The 24,669-nt window shown below is 35.4% G+C and overlaps 1 long non-coding RNA gene across 2 annotated transcripts in view; it reads left to right on the forward strand.

Moving 5' to 3' along the window:
- The first annotated feature begins 2,055 nt into the window (after positions 1-2,055).
- LOC138311820 (uncharacterized) overlaps positions 2,056-24,669 on the forward strand; it is a 69,645-nt gene continuing 47,031 nt past the window's right edge. Inside the window, exons 1-2 of one of the 2 annotated variants that reach the window (XR_011206748.1) lie at positions 2,056-2,248; positions 16,673-16,866. This is a non-coding gene — a long non-coding RNA (uncharacterized lncRNA). Of the gene's footprint in view, positions 2,249-3,659; positions 5,524-16,672; positions 16,867-24,669 lie in introns of those variants that run through there. The other variant, XR_011206749.1, reaches the window with a different exon arrangement.

Raw genomic sequence — 24,669 nt, forward strand, 5'->3', positions numbered from 1 at the left:
ATTTTGGCTCTGACCCCCTGGGGGCAGGAGGGGCGGGGCCCAATAGGGGAAATAGAGGTAAATCCTATAAAACGCTACTTGTCCTAGAGTTCTGCATGGATTGTAACCATATTTGGCCACAAACATCCTTGGGGGAAGGGGGAAAGAACTTGTATAAATTTTGGCTCTGACCCCCCGGGGGCAGGAGGGGCGGGGCCCAATAGGGGAAATAGAGGTAAATCCTATAAATCGCTACTTGTCCTAGAGTTCTGCATGGATTGTAACCAAATTTGGCCACAAACATCCTCGGGGAAAGGGGAACAGAACTTGTATAAATTTTAGCTCTGACCCCCCCGGGGGCAGGAGGGGCGGGGCCCAATAGGGGAAATAGAGGAAAAAATCCTATAAATCGCTACTTGTCCTAGAGTTCTGCATGGATTGTAACCAAAATTGGCCACAAACAGCCTTGGGGGAAGGGGAACAGAACTTGTATTATAAATTTTGGCTCTGACCCCCCGGGGGCAGGAGGAGTGCGGGGCCCAATAGGGGAAATAGAGGTAAATCCTATAAATCGCTACTTGTCCCAGAGTTCTGCATGGATTGTAACCAAATTTGGCCACAAACACCCTTGGGGGAAGGGGAAAGAACTTGTATAAATTTTGGCTCTGACCCCCCGGGGCAGGAGGGGCAGGGCCCAATAAGGGAAATAGAGGTAAATCCTATAAATCGCTACTTGTCCTAGAGTTCTGCATGGATTGTAACCAAATTTGGCCACAAACATCGTTGGGGGAAGGGAACAGAACTTGTATAAATTTTGGCTCTGACCCCCCGGGGGCAGGAGGAGCTGGGCCCAATATGGGAAATAGCGGTAAATCCTAAATCGCTACTTGTCCAAGAGTTCTGCATGGATTGTAACCAAATTTGGCCAGAAACATCCTTGGAGGAAGGGGAACAGAACTTGTATAAATTTTGGCTCTGACACCCGGGGGGAGGAGGGGCAAGGCCCAATATGGGAAATAGCGGTAAATCCTAAATCGCTACTAGTCATATAGTTCTGCTTGGATTTTAAACCAAATTTGGCCCAGAAAAATCCTTGAATTTGTGTAAATTTTGGCTTTGACCCCCTGGAGCAGAGTGGGGCCCAATAGGGGAATTAGAGGTATATATTCAAATTCCTTCAGAAAAGAATCAATGAACCTGTATTCAGAACATTACTAGGCATTACAAACCAGGTGAGCGATACAGGCCCTCTGGGCCTCTTGTTCTACTCGGAATGTTGTCAAATATATCAAACTATCCACACCTTATATTGGGGACTAATAAAATAGTCAAGTCTTTTCCCTTAACAAGTATGGATACTGACTAACAGGTCATTGCAAATCTAAGGGTGTCGATCCACGGGATAGATTGGCATCAAAATCTTAATCGCTTTAAATATTTCTTCATACATTTGGAACGTTAAGCGACCAAATGTTTTCACGTTACAACTATTATGGAGTTATTTTGTATAGTGTCATAAAATGTTAAACTAATTATAATGATTATTTTTAAATGCAATTACTGAGATGAAAATTGCATCAGACATGATCAACTATTAATGGATTCCGTTCTTTAAAGGCCCAACACCTTGCCAAATAAAAATTGAAAAGTCTCTTAACAATAATAAAAGAACATAATGAAATTGATATATAAGTCCTAAAATGAGGTTTTTGCACCAAATAAATGTAAAACTTTTTGCGCAACTTATGTTCACAGAAGATTCATTTCACTGTTATGTGAATAGCGCAGTGATAGTCAGCTAACTCAAAGTAGTGAGGACGACCCGCATTATGAAAATTAATATTTTATTTACTTTAAGCAAATAGTTTACGATGTGATAAGTGTAGTATTAGCGGTAAGTTGATAACATTTGCGGCATTACAAATATCACCAATCTCCCTTTATACTCCCCTTTGAAAAAATTAAAATTCGTTTTGGATAGGTAGTAGGCTTTTAAATGAGCCATGTATTGTGTTACCTATGTTATGCAAGTAACTATTTTCAAATATATAATACTGCGGATATCTTTTGTATTCCAGTTATCTGTGCCTAAGGAAAGCCTTCCTGGTTGAACTCAACCACACGGCAACAACATATGATATAGAATATAAAGTTCATATTGGGCCCCAAACCGCCTACCTAGTGCGAGAGGAAGTTTGGTAGTCATGTGTAGGATAATTAAACTACATTGTCCCTAAGCCACAAACGGATACATTTACCAATAACAAAGGTTAGTGGTTGAATATTCAGATTTCATGATTTATACATAATATGTGTCTCATTTTTATTTCTCTTTATTTGCAATCCGTAATTTATGTCCGTGATATATTTTAAAGGGACAATTCAATATCGGTGACAAACTCTATTGCAAATTACATGAACACTTTTGCTGTAGTATGCCAGGAAAGCCAATTATGGTGAATTGTGTGAGAAATGTTCAAACTCGCTCGCTGTCCGCCGTTACACATTGCAGTCGGACATCTTGTATGCCAAACCCTGACCGTTGCTCGTGGAATTGCTTCTGTCAAGAACTACTCAAATCGCTCTTACAGTAGTGTTTTTACATTATAAGGTAAATTGTCCTGCCAAAAAAATAATTTCACAAAATCCGCAGTGGTTCTGTGTTTCATTTGTTTAACGTACGTGACATTGGCTCGGGTACTGGTACCGCGTATATATTATACATTCTTAACCGTAATGCTTTACTATTTCGAATTTCAACGCTATCATTTAAATATGCTCCACCGCCGACAGAGTATAAATGATATTCATCATTTGAACAATAAGTGGTGTTTTAGCGTATATATATATGTCTAATTAACACAAAAATAATAAAAAAAGGATTTATTTTCCTTTGGCGCAATCATTCCATATAGGATATATAACCACGGATTTTTTTTCGGGATGCAATTAATTATTTTTCATATTTTTAACTTGAAGTAAAATTAGAAGCTCAACCTTTTCAACGGCGGTAATGGTGTAAAGTAAGTAATTTTTGTAACTGAAGAAAAATGCTAAATCGTCTGCTCCTATTTTTGATAGTGAAAAAATACCATTTGTCAGCGGTGGATCATCTTTAAAATACTTAACAATGACGTGGGATTTGTTAATATTTCATGTTGTGTTTGTTGTATTTCATCTGTAGCACTGCCTAGCTTTATTGCTTTTGCAAAATACATTCTAGTTAAAACCCAAATCGACAAAATAACACATTTCGAAAATAAAAGAAAGCAAATATATATTTATTAAATAAATATGGTTCAAAATTTTAAGGTTTTTTCAAGGTACATCCTTCAGTCGACTTTGAATAAAAAAGTAAATTCAAAGTTGTTGAGATTGTATCGTTTGTTTTTCGAAGTGATTGAGTTGTAATAATATGTTAGTCTGATAGGGAATGCCAGAAGTAGTGGTCATATAGATATTGTTCTTCTTATTATGCCTATACAGTAGTTCCCCCATATGCCACCATCTTTGTCCAGTGCCGATTTTCGCCGTTATAACGGGCGTGGTGCACAGCGGCGTTTACATTACGCAGAAAAAACGCAACTGGTCTGCTTAACCTCCTTACTTAAGGCTATTTTTTTTTATTTTTTTTTATTTCTATTATTTTTTGCATGATATTATATATTAGACAAAATTTAAGAAAAAAACAACAACTAATAATATAGATAAACAACTTATAGTATAATATAGGACTAGAACGTGACCGACACATAATACATTCGCTTGTATCAATTTAGTAGCTTAACAATTTAGATACATGCGCATAAATGTCGTATATTTTAAAGATGCAACTGAAATAGTTATCATATCCTCTTAGATTTGTAATAACAAACATGTCAACAGCTATCATCTATGCCATAAATGTAGTGGGTTTTAATTTAATTTTAATTTAAACCGTAATAGTGATACGGTCGCCTTCTGGCTTCGCGCTAGGGGGGATGTCTCTCGGTAAATCGGGGGACTAGTAAAACCAGGGTCGCGGGTTCGAGTCTGGCTGGTGGCATACTACTCTCGCCCTGTTACATAAATGTAGATTAAAAAAATTTCTCGTATGAGAGAAAATCGGGTAATTCCCAAGTGGAATTTTCTGTATGCCTTAAAATAGAACACAATAGAGTTCTTCATTTACCTACGCAATATGCAGGGAAAGACGTTCTCTGTCTTCGCAAACACACGCCATGTGTATTACACTTAATATTAAAGTCGCAAACCCACACTACTGAAAAACAAATGACACGTCGACGGACGAATAGTGAATACATTGTATATAGGTAATTGTAGTCTATTGTCTAGTGCTTATTTACGCATGTCTGAAGGCCTAGCAGAGTGATATAAATATTAATGATACCTCAGTCAATAAAGGTGATCCATGTGGTGTTAGGTTCGGGGGACTAGGAAATTGGCACTTAAAAGAAGTTCGCAGATGACAAATTGCAGTGTTTGGCGATATTTTTGCGGTATTATAGGGATTTTATGTAGTGAGGCAATCCATTACATACATAATTGTGGCATGTTACTCAAGAACTAGGCCTTATCAACTTAGATATGCAAGATCATCAACTCTATAACTAGATAGGACTAATTTTGGAATTACAATTCTGTTGTTAACTGAATATAGATGATAATGTTAAAAGTATAATTGATCTGCAGCGATATATTTTTTTAAAGCAATGCGATTTGTTCCATAATTGTATACCCTTTAATCTGTATGAAGCTCATTTTGTAAAAATTAAATTATACGTGTTCCATTATCGTCAATGAAGTTATATAAGACAGTTGTTTAAACAGGGTTACATTTATATGCTCTTTCCATACCTTGAATGTACGACGGAAAAATCACTACCGAGAAGGAGCAAATACGCGATTTCAACCAAAGCGAAGTCATAAATTTGGTTAATATACTGTATCAAATTGGAGTTTTTTAATACTAAAAAATGTTAAACATTGTTTAAGGCAGTTTTTAACTCTTGGAAATTACAGGGACAGAAAAAGAAGATTATTACCTACCTATACTGTAGGGCAGATAAATCTGTGTCCTTGGAGGAGATTCACGGCAGTCTAACCCTCGGCAAGCCTCGAATTAGATAGTCGTGATCCTCCTCGGTTACAGATTTTTTTCTGTCTTACCCTCAAGGTAAGGAAATATTCTATTTACCCCCCCCCCCTCTCTCTCTCTCTCTCTCTCTCTCTCTCTCTCTCTCTCTCTCTCTGTATATATCCTTTTGATTGATCAATGTGGTAGGATCCTATCTATAATTTTATTTTCTTATTCGAGTGGTAGCTATTGCAGCAGCAACAACGTTAACAAGAACAAATAAAACAAAACACACCATTCAAAGAGTTAAGTCTTTAAGAAGTACCCCGTGGACTATACTAGATATAATTACCTAATATATGCAGTGTGTGCATGAACAAATTCGTATAACCATACCTAAGTCCGTCGATATCGCAAATCAATTGTAATGCTTGGAACTTCCTGGTTGTGAAAGCCAAGACACAGAGGTAAGTTCGGAACTTGAATGAAGGAATTTTCTCTTGTTTTCTAAATAATTTGTAACATCTAAAGTACAATGTATTTAAGGTTTTGAGGTCAAACAAGATTTCATCTTATTTGATAGATTCAACATATTAGCATGTGATATATATCTGATTACGCGAGAGATTCCTATGCATTGCCCTGTCACCAATGGTAACCGTAATAATACCGCTTATGCACTACTGTCTGCCAAATCAATACTGTTGTTTTTAACGACTCATTGATATTATTGCATGTGATTATGTCAACTAAAGCAATATAAACTTTTGTATGGACGATTTATTCACTTTTAACGTATAATTGAATTTTACACTAGGTTCACTGCAAAATATGAATATTAAACCGAAATACATTCTATATAATTATTTGATTATGAAAGATGAAAAGGGTTTCTATGAGAGACTCGTCTTTCCTTTTTCCACTTGCTGCTTTACAGCAAACACAGTTGGAAGGATGCAATAGGCTACTGCGATATTGTAAAAAAAACCATACTGCAATAATGTAAATGAGAAAACATGGGATAAAATTATATATTGATTTTTGTAATATATGTTTCATAACTTCTTGACAAGTATGGGGTTTAAGCTTATGTTCGACACCACATACGTACATATACTTGCCTCTACTGGCAGGAGATAAGATGGATCTGTGAATGTTCTAGTAGTTGCCCGTTCAAAACTATATATTGCCTTCTTTCTCTTTGTAATCATTAAAGTTACATGTGCCGTAACTGGGCTAAAAATTCCGACATGCTATGTTTTCCCTTTTTGTTTGTTTCTTTGTTTGATTAATTAACGTCCTATTAACAGCAAGGGTCATGTAAGGACGGCCTCCCATGTATGCGGTGTGTTGCGTGTATGTGTGCGAGGTGCGTTTTTTGGGAGACTGTGGTATATTCGTGTTGTGTCTTCTTGTATAGTGGAACTGTTGCCCTTTTTAAAGTGCTATATCACTGAAGCATGCGGCCGAAGACACCAAGCGACATACCCCACCCGGTCACATTATACTGACAACGGGCGAACCAGTCGTCCCACTCCCGTTATGCTGAGCCCTAAGCAGGAGTAGAAACTACCACTTTTATAGACTTTGGTGTGTCTCGGCAAGGGGACAGAACCCAGAGCCTTCCTCACAGGGGCGAACGCTCAAATCCAGGCCAAAAGTGAGGCGGTGCCAAGGGAGGCATTAGGAAACATCAAGTCAGTTAGGAAGAAAAGAAAAGATAAGATCCTAAATTTAGTCGCCTTTTACGATCATGCAATAGGGGCAGCAGGTATAATTCTAACGCCCTACCTGCAGGGCATATTATGTTTTCCCATTTAATCTATTGAAAACCATAAGGTTTTGATGAATAAGCTGTGAAAATCATTCAAATGGTTTCATATGCCTTATAAAGGATAGTTCCAACACATTAATTATGTACTGTAAAAATGTGGTTTTTATGCCTTACGTATGTTTAGATAAAAACATTCCTGCCGAAATCACTTTATGATTGCTACTAACAATGTCAAAATGTGAAATGAAATTGTAGCATACAGTTTATGAATTATAAGGAAATTTATAACTTTATTTTATAAGTTAAAAATGATTTAACTGATCGAGTTTTAAGTAAACAAATAACAGCTTTAATTCAGAGGATTGACAACAAAAGATCCAGTTATGAAGAAATTTTAACAGATTTACTTCAGAAGTAGTTAAAGGGACAATTCGGTCTAAGAGAACATTAAAATTTGTATATATATCGGGTAAAATCCAGTTCTAATGGAAATTAGATCAGTCGGTTTTACTGTAATATGCCTGAAAAGCCCATGGTTGTGACATGTGTGTAGATGTTTAAACTCGCTCGCTGTCCGCCATTACACATTGTGGTCGAACTTCTTGTATGCCGAACCCTGTCCCTTGCTCGTATAGTACTGCAGCTTTTGTCTAGAACTGCTCAAATCGCTCTGAGAGTAGTGTGTTTACCTTATTAGGTGAATTGTCTTGCCTAAAAATCATTTTATCACCTTTTCAGTGGTTATGTAGTTTATTTGTTTAACATGCGTGACTTTGGCTCAGGTATAGGTACAGCGTCCATGTTGTACCTGCTTAATCGTATTGATCAACGATTTGATATTTCAACGATATTAATTAAAATACTAAACAATGACGTGGAATTTGTCAATATTTTATGTTATGTGTTTCATAAGAAATGTAGAACAATACATTTATGCCATATTTTGCTTCTTGCTTATGTAAAAGAATTATACTGAGTGAATTGCCCCTTTAAACACAATTATCTGATCGATTTTACAAAAAAAAAAACCAAATGATGAAAATAAACTTGAGAACTTAATCAGAAAAATAATGTTTGATGAAAATAAACTTGAATATCCTTAAAGTGAATAGTCGGGCAAAGGAAACTAGTCAAAATGCGTTCTTTGGCCTTCCAAAAGTCATTGTATACCATAATGATGGTCAAGTTCTGCTTACGGTGTCCAGTTTTGACCATTGAAATTTTGGGGAAGCCCCGTGTAAATTTAGCAGTTCTAAATATAAATTCTCCAAACTCTTTGAAAACGAGGCTGCGTGGAAATATCAACATGGACATGTGTTTCTCAGTCGTGTCGGTTTCGTTTCGTGTGATAAACCACTAATGCGGTATGCAAATTGTTGTTTTGAGATGATACATTTGATGCAAATGAAGTATTCTTACATTAATGACAATGCTTTGTAAGCATTTTTCGATAAAAGCATCTTGTACATGGGAAATCGACACAAATATTCGGCCGATGCAGAGCATTGGGGCCCCGAGCATCAGGGCAATTATTGCAGCATAAGCCTTACGTTCGTATTTAGAGACGATCACCGAATCAATCTGAAGGTTTACATCTACAAATAATCGTAACATAATTTCCCTCTTTAAAAACCATCCACAGAAAACGTTCCATAGAAAAGTCCTCTACTGCATGTAGCCTGTCAAAGCATGTGTCTAAATAAATATAAGCTCATAACATAGAATATTTTACAAGTACCAATATATGTGTTCAATTATTCGTGTAGTTTTGTTGCAGAGATTTGAATAAAATATCTATGATCCTCTGGTTGGTATATTTTTTGATCAACACAATATTTGAGTTCTAGTGAGAGAGATGACATGAATGATCCAGCCATGAAGGAAATAAACATTTTATGATGTAGACTATATGTATAGCGTACCAAGGAATATATGTACAACTTACATTCCATGTAGCTGCTGATAGAATATCACAAACTATGGAAATTCCTCTCAAACATTGATAATATTTAATTCTTCAAATTCATGTAGGCCTATGCTAGTGAGAATTTAACACATCATATATATTTCCCCAGAAAACAGTATAGGCCTACATGTATGTTACTTTCCTTTTCTGTTTGTTTCTCCTGTTTTCTTTTGTGCTCTGGAGAAAAAGATGATTGAGTTTTGAAGAAAAGTAATTAATTAAGAGAAATGTCTGTACCACAGTACTTTTGTCGAGGGGTTCTATACTGTTTTTAATAGTCCAGTAATTAATAATTAAATTGAAAATTTCAAAATTAAGATGAAATTGTAAATTCCATTTTTTGAATGAAGTGGTTTCCCTCCTTTGAGAGTACACAGTGTGTATACCTTTTTTTGGTTTTTAGGAATAATACACCTGAATAGGAACCTGAAATAACATGACAATCAATCAGGTATGTGTGTGTTGGGGGGTGGGGGTGTGTGTTGGGGGGGGGTGGGGGTGGGGGTGGGGGGGGTGGGGGTGGGGGGCTAAAAGACAGAAGAATCATGAGGTTGGGAAGTTGTAACTTGAGTGGGGGGTTGAAATATAGAAGAAATAGCTACAGATAACTGGAAGTGGAAGGGTGCTTTATCATTGATCTGGTCATTGCATATTTGGGGTTTACATGGCTTTTTTTTTGGTTATTTAGTCTCATTGATTTTGGAGCAACTTTGAATCCATATGGTACTGTATATCTTTCTTTTTTCCATGTGTAGCTATTTCTTCTGTATTTCACCCTCCGCCCAAGTCACAACTCCTCCCAATAGGTACCACTTTTTTGTTTTAGAACTCAAAATCAAAGACAGATGTACATAGTACTACATACTACATTTTAGTCTATGTGTTTGTAATCACTGTTACTACAGTATTAATACATAAATGGTCTATGTACAAGTTACACATAGACAATAAATGTGAAATTTGGTTCAGACAAAAAGATTTTTAACATTTCAGAATAACTTGCTAGTTTTATGGTTTAATTTAATATTTATATGTTGAGTCTACTCTCTTTGTAAAGTAGAATTAAGAAATCCAAGACAATGTTATCTATATTGCCTATATGTAAAAAAAATCCTTATATTTTTAAAAGTAATTGAAAAGCTATCTCACAATGCCCTGACAAACAAATGGCAGGCATATGGATGCAAGAATTATAATCACTGGATCTAGAGGACTAATATAAACAAATATTTCTACAAAGTTAAACAATGAAAAAGTATTGCATCATAATTTTATTTAATGATTACAGTTGAAAGGAACATTTAATAAATTAATACTGTTTAAATGTTCTGTTCATGATCTTCTAGGTCCATATTGGAAAAGTTTACTTTCAAGAGCACTCAAATCAACATTCTTCAGTCTTCATATGATGCTAATTGTATGTATATGTATACATACACTTGTATACAGGTCCAAGGGATGAACTTTCTGTATTCATGTCACTATGCATGCATGGTGCCTGAAAAAAAGAACCAGCAATTTTTTATATCTGTTGAATATGACAAAAATTGAAATGATCAATTTCAAATATATATAAATGAATAAATGTAGGTTCATTCTACAGGTTTTTTTTTTTATTTTAGAGAAAACATTTTATAAGTTGTGAATGTGTCACTGATGCATTTGATAGAATCAGTAGCTTTTACTCCTGTTATAACATCCCTTTTTAACCATTGTGTAAAGTTTTCCCATTTTCCCAATGCCCTAAAGAAAGCACAGGTCTTTACCGATTTTTAAGAAAAACAACCCTATGGATAAGAGTAACTTCAGGCCTGTAAGTATTTTACCTTCTATGTCAAAAATTTTTGAAAGACTTATTCATAACCAATTAGGTGAATATTTTAAGTCTATTTTTAATCCCTTCCTAGCAGCTTTCAGGAGCGGTTATGGGTGCCAGTCTGTCCTGCTGCGAGCTCTTGAGGACTGGAGGCAGGCCTTGGACAACCATCAGCATGCAGGAGCTATTCTGATGGATCTGTCCAAGGCTTTTGACTGCATTCCTCATAACCTGCTACTCGGGAAGCTGCAAGCTTATGGTCTGGGTAAGTCAGCTATTGACTTCATCGGCAGCTACCTGAGTGACAGAATGCAGCAGGTCAGACTGGGGCCAGAGACCAGCGAATGGACAGATGTGAAGAAGGGAGTCCCCCAGGGTTCTATTGTCGGACCTCTGATTTTCAATATTTTTATGAATGATATTTTTACCTTTGTTGACAAATGTGTTTTATATAATTATGCAGATGATAATACTCTCTCTAAGATAGGTGATAGTTTTTCACATATGAAAGATTGCTTAGAAAAAGAGAGTAAAGTTCTAATAGACTGGTTTAATTTTAATGGTATGAAGGCCAACCCAGAGAAGTTCCAGGCTATATGTTTTGGAAAGAAGACAACAAATTCTATTAAATCTTTTAACATCGATGGCCTTGAGATTATGTGCGAAGATACTGTAAAACTTTTAGGTGTAGATATTGACTTTGTTCTTAAATTTGATGCACACATATCTCGACTCTGTAGAAATGCTGCCAAACAACTTGCTGTTTTAAAAAGACTGGGAAATAATCTTACAAAGAAGGGGAAAATTACCATTTTTAAGTCTTTCATACTTTCAAATTTTAACTATTGTCCACTTGCCTGGCACTTTTGTACATTGACTAATACTAGGAAAATGGAAAAAGTCCAGGAGAGAGCACTTCGTTTTATTGACAATGACTATGTTTCCCCAGTCTTCGATATTTTAAGGAGGCACAAACTTGATTTTTTTTACATGTATAAGCGTATGAAAGATATGGCCTCTGAAGTTTTCAAAATTTTAAATGATATTTCTCCTCATATTTTACAAAATCTTGTTGAGAAGAAAGAAGTTTTTTATAATCTTAGACAGGACAACCTGGTAAAGATTCCAAGGGTAAACACCCTCCACTTATGGTAAGAGATCTTTTCGTTTCGCTGCTTCTCAGGTGTGGAACAGTCTGCCAAATGAATGTCGGCAAGCTGAAAACTACAGTTCGTTTCGCAGACTGCTTCACACCTGGGATACACAGATCTGCTCCTGTACCATCTGTACACACCATATAGGATGAGTTTTTCCCCTTTGAGAATCTACCGTTCACTTTGTAATTTACATTACCTATATAACCTGTGATGCATTTCAAATCCATTTTCATATGATCATTACATTTATAAAATCTTGTTTTTAGCTTTTAGATTTTCTACCTATGGACTTCAACTATCTACTTCTTAATTCACTACTGATGGTTAGTGTATAATCCTGAAAATTCTTTTCACTTTTGTCTATATTAGCATTTTTCGTACATCATAACACTTCTAGTGTCTTACCCTTTTTGTTGTAACATTAGTGTTTAAAATACAAGTGTAGATAATTAAGTTATTAGCCTTTAAAATGTAATTTTATTTTATTTCTGCTTTAAACTGTGATAGCTGTTTCCAATACTCATGGTAAATCATTGCATGCGCTGTGAGTTGCTATATCGTTAAATAGTGTTGTCCTGTCTATATATATTTAACCTGTTTGTACTGTGATATTTTACATATGTTTGTCGCAAGAATAGCACTACAGTGCTAATGTTATTATGTTCCCCATGTATGCGACTCTAAATAAAACTTCTTGACTCTTGACTCTTGAAATATTGTTTCAAAAAAAGATACAAAATTCATTATCTATAGTTCCAACAAAAATTCAGAATAATTATAAATGATACATGGCTGCAGTACATTTCAACTCTGTAAAGTTTGTCATATACACATGAACCAGGTACAGTTGTAATAAATATACAAACCACTATTTTATTATTATGACCAGAAATAATATTGTATGTGTCCTCCAAATATATCTAAAGAACAAGCTAAAACCTACATGTACATATGTATGTGTGTATATCAGAACATATACAATACAATTTCACCAGTTAACCTACAATGTAAATCCTATATACAATAGTTTGGAGTATAAACACGTCCAGAACATGTACTGAACAAAATAAATCCAAACATTAAACTGGATAATGAATTGACACGGTAGCATAACAGTGCCATTCATTACCCCCTAAAGAGGCACCCAACTAAAGAAACGCTAGCCGCGCGATGTACCCCGAAGGTTACTGATATACGCGATCTGGGGGAATCAGGAATGAACACGAAGTGGACCAATAATGTGATCACACTCATTTATGCAAAAATACTGCTGCAAGTGACTATTTACAGATATGCATCACATAATACGAAGGACTCATCTCACAAATCAGTTGTGGCAAAGTGAGATAGACCGGGTCCGTTAGTAGGGCTTAGGTACGATACCACTCACGCGGTCCGGAGCCCGAGGCGAGCTCGTTTTCTAGAAAACTGAGATCTACTTCACTATAAAAAGTTGCGTTTTAACAGCTCTCCCCTTGCGGACGTAATGTTTACCGAGGTCAGTCTTGTTGGGATTTTGTCGCTGCTCCATTGCCTTTCCTTTCGCATTTTAGGTGAGTCAGTTGGTTGTTTTGGCAGAAACATTTTTGGTTCAAAACTACGGTAGCCATGTTTTGTTTACTACGGAGAGTGGTGGGTGTTGCGCATGCGTTAAGATTGAACTGCACTCTTAGCCGTCCGGGAGGACTTTTAGGATTCCCATAGATATTATTATTTTCTTCGCATGTACAGCGATTTTGACGGAAAGTTGTATTTTTCTAATTCATAAGAAATTTATACCGGATATATTAATACCATTTTTTACCGATATTTTACAGTCACTTGCCCGACTATTCGCTTTAAATAACCTGTACAATGAATGGTAAATCAGTCCAGACATAGTTCTGTTCCTTTCTCGTTTCTTTCCGTTCCTCCGCTTGTCTGCCTTGATGATTTCACAATGAATTGGATTATGAATACTTATTGCCGCTGCTTTATGTACTGTTGTACCAGTATGATCCAACACTGAGAAGAAAGAGTTTGCCCTAGCTGTGTTTAAACGATACTCAGACGCAATAGAAAAAAATGCTGAAATTAAATTTTGTGCTTTTATGCGGCTATTCATATTCACGATTTAGACAATCTGATTAAAATACAGATCCTTATTATCACTAAGTTTGATATGAGGATCTGACAACATCCCATTAGGGGTCACGTCAGGATGACCTTTGGAAATGGCCAATTAAATTGGCACTGCCAGAATCTTGACTGGGGACGAACTAGTTTGAAAAAGCTGTCCGAATAATTTTCGCGCACGTAGTCATCTTGCCCAAAGTGCATAACAATGCTAAATGTATATGCTTACTGGGACGAAATAGCGTTATCAATTGACGTAGAAATGTGTAGAAAATGTATTTGATCTGGAGTACACATGGTAAAAGGTCATCCGAACGTGACCCCATATGGGATATTGTCAGATCCTATATTGAACGGAGTGGTTATAAGGATCTGTATTTTAATCAGATTGCGATTTAGATTTAGTAAATGCTTACAAGACTCTGTGCATTCATTATCATTTGAATCCCTTTTCTCTGTGTTCATTGCACGAACAAGTAAGTTTGTTAAAAGTTATATGTGCCTTATTTTTTTATACGCACGAATAAAGGAAAGCTTTGAATATGACATTCAACGCCAAAAATTTCCAATCATTTTTAGTATTACAATACTTACAATCCATAAGTTTTAATTTTACCCGTTCAAATATGTGCTGTAAAGATTTTTTTTGCAGTAACTGCCAAAATCATTATACTTACATATATAGTGCGGTGAAATGAGCACATTAGGCCTGACTACGAAGCCGAGGTGTGGTCTACCATTTCATTCAAAGTGTTACGTTATTAATAATGGTAAAGTGATTGCTGCAAGTTTGCTCCCATCTGAACATAAAAAAAACATTAAAACACGAATTTTACAATACATAAATTCTGAATTGTAATTAACGTTATACATAAGGAATCATTCATGTTCTGTTCATTTTAATGATTTCACAGTTTAAGTATTAATCACATATTCAATTGATCACTGAAGAACAAAGATCATTGTAAAATGGTCGCCGAGTTATAGCACAAACAACTTTAAGGCAAATAATATTTTTGAAAATTTAATTTCTAGGTGCTTACAGCTTAGAACAAAATACTGTGGCAGTGAGGTGACACGACAAGGATATGCTGGTCACAATCAAACCAGGAATAGTTTTGAACAAACAAAAAACAGCACGTTTAATAAAGCGCGGTAAAAACCATGCATTAACAAAGTTTACACAGGGAATATCAAATATATATGCTGTTATAAAGTATTTTCGGTCACCAATATGGATTTTCTAAACGTTTAACTTTTGTTTTGGAAATGCTAAAAGTTTTCAAGTAAAAACTGTTTTTCATGTAGCATGAAGGTACAGTGATGTGTCTGTTGACATGATATTAAAAGCCATCATACATAAAAAACGCGGAAATTAAATTGGTTTTTATTTAGTATAGAAATTAAGTATTTCTCTCTTTTTTTGTGTCAAAAGTTATTGTGACGGCTGACAAAAGCTTCGGAAATGCGATATGCAATTAAAACGAAAACAGACGTGTTATATCTAAAAAAAAATATGTTTGTCCGAAATAAAATATCAATTATCATCCGTTCACAATAGTACATTGATGTTGCATATTAATTTGAAAAAAATACCTTAAAAATCAAATGTATTGTACACACAAAAAACATATCTTATTTCATTGATTTTTTTTAATTTTTTTAACATACAAGTGTAGCTATCGTCAGGGACCCATCGCTGATCGCACTACACTACACGTATAATTGTAGCGAAGTATAGTGTGACCAGCCGCGGGTCTGCGACGATAAGTAGCAAACTTTTTTTCTTTCATTTTTTAATGCTTAAATAAAGTAGGGAGGTAGATAGATGACACGGCAAAGGTATTCATCAGAAAGCGTGGCCAAGAAAAAGCAAACACAGACGAAGGATTTAATTGGGGGGAGTAATATCCGCGGGTTCACATTGACGAAATTAAGTACCTGCAATTTTTCTTACTCGTTGGAAATGTTGTCAAATATATCAAACTATCCACACCTTATATTGCGGGGGACTAATAAAATAGTCATAAAGTCTTTTCCCTCTTAACAAGTAGAAACCTGACTAACTGGTTTGGCCATTGCAAATCTAAGGGTGTCGATAATCCACGGGATAGATTGGCATCTAAGTCTTAATCGCTTTAAATATTTCTTCATACATTTGGAACGTTAAGCGACCAAATGTTTTCACCGTAAAACTATTCTGGAGTTATTTTGTATAGTGTCATAAAATGTTAAGCTAACTATAATAATTATTTTTAAATGCAAATACTGAGATGAAAATTGCATCAGACATGATTACCTATTACTGGATTCCGTTCTTTAAAGGCCCAATACATTTCCAAATAAAAAAAATGAAAAGTCTATGAACAATAACAAAAATAACAATGAAATTGATATTCAAGCCCAAAAATGAGGTTTTGGCACCAAATAAATGTAAAACTTTTTGCGCAACTTATGTTCACAGAAGATTCATTTCACTGTTATGTCAATAGCGCAGCGATGGTCAGCTAACTCATGTAGTGAGGACGACCCGTATTATGAAAATTAATATTTTATTTACTTTAAGCAAATAGTTTACAAGGTGATAAGTGTAGTATTAGCGGTAAGTTGATAACTTTTGCGGCTTTACAAAAATCACCAATCTCGCTTAATACTCCCCTTTAAAAATATTAAAATTCGTTTCGGATGGGTAGTAGGCTTTTAAATGAACCGTGTATTGTGTTACCTATATTATGCAAGTAACTATTTTCAAATATATATAATACTGCGAGTATCTTTTGTATTCCAGTTATCTGTGCCTAAGGAAAGCCTTCCTGGTTGAACACAACCACACGGCCTCAACATAGGATATAGAATATAAAGTTCATATTGGGCTTTACCTACCCGCCTACCTAGTGCAAGAGGAATCTTGGTAGTCATGTGTAGGATAATTAAACTGCATTGTCCCTAAGCCACAAACGGATACATTCACCAATAACAAAGGTTAGTGGTTGAATATTCAGATTTCATGATTTATACATAATATGTATCTCATTTTTATTTGTCTTTATTTGCAATCCGTAATTTATGTCCGTGATATATTTTTAAAGGGACAATTCAATATCGGTGACAAACTCTATTGCAAATTACATTAACACTTTTACTGTATTATGCCAGGAAAGCCAATTATGGTGAATTGTGTGAGAAATGTTCATACTCGCTCGCTGTCCGCCATTACTCATTGTAGTCGGACATCTTGTATGCCAAATCCTGACCGTTGGTCGTGGAATTGCTTCTGTCAAAAACTACTCAAATCGCTCTTACAGTAGTGTTTTACTATGTTTCATTTGTTTAACGTACGTGACATTGGCTCGGGTACTGGTACCGCGTGTATATTATACATTTTTAATCGTAATGCTGTACTATTTCGAATTTCAAAGCTATCATTTAAAATACTTAACATTGACGTGGAATTTGTCAATATTTCATGTTATTTGTTTCATCAGGAATGTAAAACAATACATATAATATGTAATATTTTCCTTTTTTTGTATCAGAATACGCCTGACTGAACTGTCCCTTTTAGAACTAACATAAGGTTATGTCATATCAAATAGCGACTGCACTGCCTAGTTCGATTGCTTTTGATAAAAGCATTCTAGTTACAACCCAAAATCGACAAAATAACACACTTTGAAAATACAGAAAGCAAAAAAAAAATAATTAAATTGTTAAATATGGTGCAAAACAAGGTTTTTTCAAGGTACATCTTTCAGCCGACTTTGAATAAAAACGTAAATTCAAAGTCGTTGAGATTGTATCAATTGTTTTCAAAGTGATTGAGTTGTAATAGTGTTAGTCCGATAGGGAATGCCAGAAGTAGTGTTTATATAGATATTGTTCTACTCTTTATGCCTATACAGTAGTTCCCCCTTATGCCGCCATCTTTGCCCAGTGCCGATTTTGGCGTTTATAACGGGCGTGGCGGCACAGCGTCGTTTACATTACGCAGATCCTCATCACGATCGAACGCAACTGGTCTGCTAAACCTACCTATACTATGAGGCTTTTTATTTCATTTCTATTGTTAATTTTTGCCTAAAATTATATATTAGACAAAATTAAAGAAAAAAAACAACTAATACTATAGATAAACAACTAATAATATAATATAGGACTAGAACGTGACCGACACATGAGACATGCGCTGGTATCAATTTAGTAGCTTAACAATTTAGATACATGCGCATACATGTCGTATATTTTAAAGATGCAACTGAACAGTTATCATATCCTCTTTAATGTAATAACAAACATGTCAACAGTTATTATCTATGCCATAAATGTAGTGGGTTTTAATTCAATTTGAATTTTAATTTAAACCGTAATAGTGATACGGTCGTCTTCTAGCTTCGCGCTAGAGGGAATGTCTCTCGGTAAATCGGGGGAGCAATGGGACCAGGGTCGTGGGTTCGAGTCTAGCTGGTGACATACTACTCTCGCCCTGTTACATAAATATAGATTAAAAGTTTCTCTCGTATGAAACACGATCGGGGACATCCCAAGTGGAATTTCCTTGTCTTAAAATAGAACGCAATATAGTTCTACATTTACCTACGCAATATGCAGGGAGAGACGTTCTTTGTTTTCGTAATCAGACGCCGTGTGTATTGAACTTAATATCAAAGTCGCCGTATTTGTTTCACAAACCCACACTACTTTAAAACAAATGACACTTCGACGGACGAATAGTGTATAAATTGCATATAGGTAATTATAGTCTATTGTCTAGTGTTTATTCACGCATGTCTGAATGCCTAGCAGAGAGGAAAAAATGCTAAATCGTCTACACCTGTTTTTGATAGTGAAAAAAATACAATTTGTCAGCGGTGGATCATCTTTAAAATACTTAACAATGACGTGGGATTTGTCAATATTTCATGTTGTATTTGTTGTATTTCATGTGTAGCACTGCCTAGTTCGATTGCTTTTGCAAAATACATTCTACTGTAGTTTAAACCCAAATCGACAAAATAACACATTTCGAAAATAAAAGAAAGCAAAAATATTTTTTATTACTAAATATGGTTCAAAACTTTAGGTTTTTTCAAGGTATATCTTTCAGCCGACTTTGAATAAAAAAGTAAATTCAAAGTCGTTAAGATTGTATCATTTGTTTTTCGAAGTGATTGGGTTGTAATAATATGTAATATGTAATATTATGCTAGTCCGATAGGGAATGCCAGAAGTAGTGGTCATATAGATATTGTTCTACTCTTTATGCCTATACAGTAGTCCCTCCTTATGCCGCCATCTTTGTCCAGTGCCGATTTCGCCGTTTTAACGGGCGTGGCGGAACAGCGGCGTTTTCATTACGCAGACAAAACGCAACTGGTCTGTAAACCTGCCTATACTATTAGGCATTTTATTTTATTTCTATTCTTATTTTTTTCCTAATATTATATATTAGACAAAGTTAAAGAAAAAAAAACTTATAATATAGATAAACAGCTAATAAAAAAATATAGGACTAGAACGTGACCGACACATGAGACATGCGCTTGTATCAATTTAGTAGCTTAACAATTTAGATACATGCGCATAAATGTCGTATATTTTAAAGATGCAACTGAAATAGTTATCATATCCTCTTTGATTTGTAATAACAAACATGTCAACAGCTATTATCTATGCCATAAGTGTAGTGGGTTTTAATTTAATTTGAATTTTGATTTAAACCGTAATAGAGATACGGTCGCCTTCTAGCTTCGCGCTAGAGGGAATGTCTCTCGGTAAATCGGGGGACCAGTAAGACCAGGGTCGCGGGTTCGAGTCTGGCTGGTGGCATACTACTCTCGCCCTGTTACATAAATATAGATTAATTTTTTTCTCGTATGAAAGACGATCGGGTAATTCCCAAGTGGAATTTTCCGTATGCCTTAAAATAGAACACAATAGAGTTCTACATTTACCTACGCAATGTGCAGGGAGAGACGTTCTCTGTCTTCGCAAACAGACGCCATGTGTATTGAACTGAATATCAAAGTCGCAAACCCACACTACTGAAAAACAAATGACACGTCGACGGACGAATAGTGTATACATTGCATATAGGTAATTATAGTCTATTGTCTAATGTTTATTCACGCATGTCTGAAGGTCTAGCAGAGTGATATAAATGTTAATGATACCTCAGTCAATAAAGGTGATCCATGTGGTTTTAGGATCGGCGGACTAGGAACTCTGTATTTAAAAGAAGTTTGCGGATAACAGAATGCAGGGTTTGGCTGTATTTTTGCGGTATTATAGGGGTTTTATGTAGCGGGGAAGCCATTCATTATATACAAAATTGTAGCATGTTACTCAAGAACTAGGCCTTATCAACTCAAATATGCAACATCATCAACTCTGTAACTAGAAAGGGCTAATTTTGGAATTACAATTCTGCTGTTAACTGAATATAGATGAAAATGTTAAAAGTATAATTGATCTGCAGCGATTTATTTTTTTAAAGCAATGTGATTTGTTCCATAATTGTATACCTTTTATTCTGTATGAATCTCATTTTGTAAAAATTAAATCATATTTGTTCCATAATCGTCAATGAATTTATATAAGACAGTTGTTTAAACAGGGTTTTTAACCTAAAAGTCGCAGGGACATTACATTTATATGCTCTTTCCATACCTTGAGGGTACGATGGAAAAATCACAACCGAGAAGGAGCAAATACGCGATTTCAACCAAAGCGAAGTCATAAATTTGGTATATACTGTATCAAATTGTCAAATTAGAGTTTTTTAATACTAAAAAAATGTTAAACATTGTTTAAGGCAGTTTTTTAACTCTTTGAAATTACAGGGACAGAAAAAGAATATTATTTCCTACCTAGACTGTAGGGCAGATAAATCTGTGTCCTTGGAGGAGATTCACGGCAGTCTAACCCTCGGCAAGCCTCGAGTTAGATAGTCGTGATCCTCCTCGGTTACAGATTTTTTCTGTCTTACCCTCAAGGTAAGGAAATATTCTCCCCCCCCACCCGCACCCTCTGTATATATCCTTGTAATTGATCAATGTGGTAGGATCCTATCTATAATTTTATTTTCTTATTAGAGTGGTAGCTATTGCAGCAGCAACAACGTTAACAAGAACAAAAAAAACAAAACACACCATTCAAAGAGTTAAGTCTTTAAGAAGTACCCCGTGGACTATACTAGATATAATTACCTAATATATGCAGTATGTGCATGAACAAATTCGTATAACCATACCTAAGTCCGTCGATATCGCAAATCAATTGTAATGCTTGGAACTTCCTGGTTGTGAAAGCCAAGACACAGAGGTAAGTTCGGAACTTGAATGAAGGAATTTTCTCTTGTTTTCTAAATAATTTGTAACATCTAAAGTACAATGTATTTAAGGTTTGGAGGTCAAACAAGATTTCATCTTATTTGATAGATTCAACATATTAGCATGTGATATAGATCTGATTACGCGAGAGATTCCTATGCATTGCCCTGTCACCAATGGTAACCGTAATAATACCGCTTATGCACTACTGTCTGCCAAATCAATACTGTTGTTTTTAACGACTCATTGATTTTATTGCATGTGACTATGTCACCTAAAGCAATATAAACTTTTGTATGGACGATTTATTCACTTTTAACGTATAATTGAATTTTACAATAGGTTCACTGCAAAATATGAATATTAAACCGAAATACATTCTATATAATTATTTGATTATGAAAGATGAAAAGGGTTTCTATGAGAGACTCGTCTTTTCTTTTTCCACTTGCTGCTTTACAGCAAACACAGTTGGAAGGATGCAATAGGCTTCTGCGATATTGTAAAAAAAACATACTGCAATAATGTAAATGAGAAAACATGGGATAAAATTATATATTGATTTTTGTAATATATGTTTCATAACTTCTTGACAAGTATGGGGTTTAAGCTTATGTTCGACACCACATACGTACATATACTTGCCTCTACAGGAGATAAGATGGATCTGTGAATGTTCTAGTAGTTGCCCGTTCAAAACTATATATTGCCTTCTTTCTCTTTGTAATCATTAAAGTTACATGTGCCGTAACTGGGCTAAAAAATTTCGACATGCTATGTTTTCCCTTTTTGTTTGTTTCTTTGTTTGATTAATTAACGTCCTATTAACAGCAAGGGTCATGTAAGGACGGCCTCCCATGTATGCGGTGTGTTGCGTGTATGTGTGCGAGGTGCGTTTTTTGTGAGACTGTGGTATATTCGTGTTGTGTCTTCTTGTATAGTGGAACTGTTGCCCTTTTTTAAAGTGCTATATCACTGAAGCATGCGGCCGAAGACACCAAGCGACATACCCCACCCGGTCACATTATACTGACAACGGGCGAACCAGTCGTCCCACTCCCGTTATGCTGAGCCCTAAGCAGGAGTAGAAACTACCACTTTTATAGACTTTGGTGTGTCTCGGCAAGGGGACAGAACCCAGAGCCTTCCTCACAGGGGCGAACGCTCAACTCCAGGCCAAAAGTGAGGCGGTGCCAAGGGAGGCATTAGGAAACATCAAGTCAGTTAGGAAGAAAAGATAAGATCCTAAATTTAGTCGCCTTTTACGATCATGCAATAGGGGCAGCAGGTATAATTCTAACGCCCTACCTGCAGGGCATATTATGTTTTCCCATTTAATCTATTGAAAACCATAAGGTTTTGATGAATAAGCTGTGAAAATCATTCAAATGGTTTCATATGCCTTATAAAGGATAGTTCCAACACATTAATTATGTACTGTAAAAATGTGGTTTTTATGCCTTACGTATGTTTAGATAAAAACATTCCTGCCGAAATCACTTTATGATTGCTACTAACAATGTCAAAATGTGAAATGAAATTGTAGCATACAGTTTATGAATTATAAGGAAATTTATAACTTTATTTTATAAGTTAAAAATGATTTAACTGATCGAGTTTTAAGTAAACAAATAACAGCTTTAATTCAGAGGATTGACAACAAAAGATCCAGTTATGAAGAAATTTTAACAGATTTACTTCAGAAGTAGTTAAAGGGACGATTCGGTCTAAGAGAACATTAAAATTTGTATATATATCGGGTAAAATCCAGTTCTAATGGAAATTAGATCAGTCGGTTTTACTGTAATATGCCTGAAAAGCCCATGGTTGTGACATGTGTGTAGATGTTTAAACTCGCTCGCTGTCCGCCATTACACATTGTGGTCGAACTTCTTGTATGCCGAACCCTGTCCCTTGCTCGTATAGTACTGCAGCTTTTGTCTAGAACTGCTCAAATCGCTCTGAGAGTAGTGTGTTTACCTTATTAGGTGAATTGTCTTGCCTAAAAATCATTTTATCACCTTTTCAGTGGTTATGTAGTTTATTTGTTTAACATGCGTGACTTTGGCTCAGGTATAGGTACAGCGTCCATGTTGTACCTGCTTAATCGTATTGATCAACGATTTGATATTTCAACGATATTAATTAAAATACTAAACAATGACGTGTCAATATTTTATGTTATGTGTTTCATAAGAAATGTAGAACAATACATTTATGCCATATTTTGCTTCTTGCTTATGTAAAAGAATTATACTGAGTGAATTGCCCCTTTAAACACAATTGTCTGATCGATTTTACAAAAAAAAAAAAAACCAAATAACAACTTCAGAACTTAATCAGAAAAATAATGTTTGATGAAAATAAACTTGAATATCCTTAAAGTGAATAGTCGGGCAAAGGAAACCAGTCTAAATGCGTTCTTTGGCCTTCCAAAAGTCATTGTATACCATAATGATGGTCAAGTTCTGCTTACGGTGTCCAGTTTTGACCATTGAAATTTTGGGGAAGCCCCGTGTAAATTTAGCAGTTCTAAATATAAATTCTCCAAACTCTTTGAAAACGAGGCTGCGTGGAAATGTCAACATGGACATGTGTTTCTCAGTCGTGTCGGTTTCGTTTCGTGTGATAAACCACTAATGCGGTATGCAAATTGTTGTTTTGAGATGATACATTTGATGCAAATGAAGTATTCTTACATTAATGACAATGCTTTGTAAGCATTTTTCGATAAAAGCATCTTGTACATGGAAATCGACACAAATATTCGGCCGATGCAGAGATGGGGCCCCGGCAAGGGGCAATTATTGCAGCATAGCATTCGTCGTATTTTACATCAACCGAATCATGAAGGTTAAATACAAATAATCGTAACATAATTTCCCATTTAAAACCACACGAAAACGTTCCATAGAACGTCCGTGCATGTAGCTGTCAAAGATGTGAAAATAAATTAGCTCATACATAAATATTTTACAAGTACAATATATGTGTTCAATTATTCGTGTAGTTTTTTGCAGAGATTTAATTAAATTATCTATGTCTCTGGTTGGTTTTTTTTTGTAAACAATATTTGAGTTCTGGAGAGAGATGACATGAATGTCCAGCTGGAAGGAAAGAAACTTTTATGATGTATATGTATCGTACAATGTATATATGTAAACGTACATTCCATGTAGCTGCTATAGAATTACAACTAGGAAATTCTCTCAAACATTGATAATATTTAATTCTTCAAATTCATGTAGGCCTATGCTGTGAGAATTAACACATCATATATATTTCCAGAAAACATATAGGCCTACATGTATGTTACTTTCCTTTTCTGTTGTTTCCTGTTCTTTTTTGTGCTCTGGAGAAAAAGATGATTGAGTTGAAGAAAAGTAATTAATTAAGAGAAATGTGTACCACAGTACTTTGTCGAGGGGTTCTATACTGTTTTAATAGTCCAGTAATT

This window comes from Argopecten irradians, unplaced genomic scaffold, assembly GCF_041381155.1.
Source record: "Argopecten irradians isolate NY unplaced genomic scaffold, Ai_NY scaffold_0129, whole genome shotgun sequence".
NCBI lineage: Eukaryota > Metazoa > Mollusca > Bivalvia > Pectinida > Pectinidae > Argopecten > Argopecten irradians.